This window comes from Taurulus bubalis (assembly GCF_910589615.1).
Source record: "Taurulus bubalis genome assembly, chromosome: 1".
Lineage (NCBI taxonomy): Eukaryota > Metazoa > Chordata > Actinopteri > Perciformes > Cottidae > Taurulus > Taurulus bubalis.
The window spans coordinates 13,974,957-13,978,220 of NC_136589.1; positions in this window are offsets into that span (position 1 = coordinate 13,974,957).

The following is a 3,264-nucleotide window of genomic DNA, read 5'->3' on the forward strand; positions in this document are numbered from 1 at the left end:
CTCCTGCCGCCAAGTCTATAGTCCCCAGCAATATTAAATGTGTGATTCAGGACGTGTTAAAGTCCTGCTAGATATTAAGAGTTCAACAAAGTCGGTGATCTATATTATTACCCCCAACATGCTTCAGGATCAACACGTGTCGACAGTTTTTACGCACATTACGCACAAGTTGCCAAACAAACACTATTACGTAACCTTTAAGATGACATGTGATATCACTGAGAGGACTGACTCCCCCTTTAGCATCATGTGTGTTTACACTTCAGCCTCCCAGCGGTGGACAAACACCAGCGGATTACAGTAGCGCGGGTTTGCTGCTGGAGTGGATGGTTTACAGAGGGTACTCCATTGGAGAGCAGGAACACGCAAAAGCAAAGAGAAGTCATGTCCAAAGAGCGGGAATTTCTCTGTCCACAATGACCCAGCAGCCACTTAATCTATTTAACACCCGCAGGCTTCAGCCAGAGAGGGTCCTCTGCAGCTCCAAGAGCTCTCCACTGCCAAATATTTACTCTGTTGTTCAGCTCTCCCCTCCCAATCCCCTTCTCAGCCAAATGGAGATTTTTCACATGGTTCTGGATTAAGCATCTGAATTGACAGTTTTAACATTTCAGCCCTCAATGAATATTTGGCAGACTGATCAAATACAAGCATGTAATTCAACACTGATTTAGTCCATTTTTGAAATTATATATACAACTTCAGTTATTTAGTCTCCCTTCATTACAACATGTTGTTATTTGTTCATGTTTGAGCTTCACAGTGCAGTTTGACACTTATTTTCACATTAATCTGCTGGAGGGGGAAGTTTGTCTGGGCTCAGTTTAAATTTAATTTTAAGACCTGTATGAACGAGAACGACCTTTTGACATTAAAAAAAACATAAATAAAATAAAACTATTTTTGAGAGGCAATCACGGCTCAATAGCTGGATGAGTAGACTTGAAACCTTCAGTACACAAACACAGAATATACGTTGTGTGTTTAGAAGATCAACTTTAAAAAAAAAACATTTGCATTCATAGATTCAACATTTTCAATGAGGGAGAGGGAGTAGATGTGATTTTATTAATTTGATCCGTGTAGTTTTATTCAAAGTAAACATAATAGAGGGGATCTTTAAATCAGGCCATTTCTGAGCTGTGTCTATCACCAGTGTCTGTTAGATGTTTACTGAAAATGAAGGACACTTTGCACACTTATATTCCCTTTGCATTTCTAACTTTTATTTTGCACATTTATCATAATAATACAATTTGAGTTTGTTCTTTCTGGTGCAGAAAGACAAAATAAAAACAATCCCACTTATAACATTAATAAACATTTAACAAAAGTATTAAAAAAATACACAATGATCTCTATATCTTCCATTAATACTGCATTTATACTTTTCTATTTATACTTCTGTTATATAGCGTAACATTATAACTATATTTTATTTGACAAAATCCTTTATTCATATTAGTCTTTTTTCTTCTTCGTATAGTTCGTTATGCTTATATAAGAACAACTGTAACGTACAAATTTCCCCCTGGTAATCAATAAAGTTATTTGATTCTGATTCTGATATAACAATGTATTTTAACCTTTTGAAACTTGAGGCTCATATATGGTTCTTTTTTTACTTCTGTACTTTGTTCAAGTAGTCGTATGAACCCCAAATGAGTTATATTACTTGTAATATTTTATATCATTTTTTTCAGAATTTATTTGTGAATAAAATGTATATTTTCAAAAAAAATCACTTTTTTAACATATTTTGATCATAACTATTAATGTCCAGCATGATCTAAGCTAGATTTCCCCCCCAAAAAGTTGCCGACTTTTACAAACTTCATGGTTCAGGCCTTTACCAACATCCAACATATTAATAGGACACCTTTGTGGAAAGGTTAGGACCTAAATAATCAGAATCTGCAACAATCACTGCAAAACCAAGCTTTGACATATTGGGAAGGTGTTTTAGTAAAAAAAAAAAAAACGTGTCGTTCGGTTAAAAAATAGAAAGGTTACTTGTTTTATGACAATACATTGTCTCACCAGAGGCTGCTGGGTATTAAAATTTGCATAAGCCTTCCCTCTTGCTGTGTGAGGTGTTTCTAGAAATGTGGGGGTACACGTAAGTCACAGGAAGCGGATTTGTGAAACAGAGGAGAAAAAAAAGAAACCTCCGGCCGATTTGTGATTTTACAGGTACTAATATGGAGTTCGTAAGGAACCTCGTCATACAGCACTTGCTAGACGAGGTTTAAGAAACATCCGCGGACCAGGGAGGCCTCAGCACTCAGAAACATCCGCTGGAGAGAAAAAACACCAACCTCCGGCCGTTTTGTGACTTTACATGTACTAAAATAAGGTTTGTTTGCTTTGTTAGACTCCCACAAGCCCGTACGGTTACTGAGATGTGTTTGTTAGGGAAATCCGACTTTGTAAAGGGTATGTATCATGGATTTGGTGAAACCTTACAGCCGCCACGGCAAGCTGACGGAGCAGCAGTATAGTCGGCGGAGTTTACGTAAATACTTAAACTTAACGGTTACTTTAATTATGTTTTACCATATGTATCTTCTCACAAGGGTTGTGGAACTGTAGAACTTTAAATGAAATTAAACAACACATTTTTGTGTCCGAAAATAGGCACAGCGGCGCTGCTTTGCCTTGCCGTGGCAGGATTTATAGTTGTAGATTGTTTCAAAGACGCTTTTTAAACTTAATTCCAATTATTCTTATGCCTTGTCAAAACCTAACTACTATTGCCCACAATGCATCGGGACTACTGACAGTTTGGTCAGATGAGTTATGCTAGTTGAAGCTAAAGTAGCCTTGAGATGAGCAGGCCACAGACTCACTCCTTTGTAATCCACACCCACAGATTTATTAACATTATCAAAGTGTAGTCTTCCATGCAAGGTGACGATAAATTGCCTCAAGTGACATCACATTAGGCAATTACATTCACACAGGTCCCTCTGGAGCAACATTTTTTTCCACAAATGCAGTGTTCTTTTTGCACTGTGTTTATTGTTTTATGTTATGCACCACCTGCCAAGACAAATTCCCTGTACGTGAAAACATATGTGGCAATGGTTCTGGTTCTGATTATGATTACATCCCTGTAACACCAGACGATAGTGTGTTCAAATTGGTGGAGTTCTTCTTGACAACTTCAAGAAGAACTCCACCAATTTGCACACAGTAAACAATCTAAATGTATGAAAGTGGGAAGATTGTCTTCTATTCTGTCTTTTATTGTGAAGCACTTGA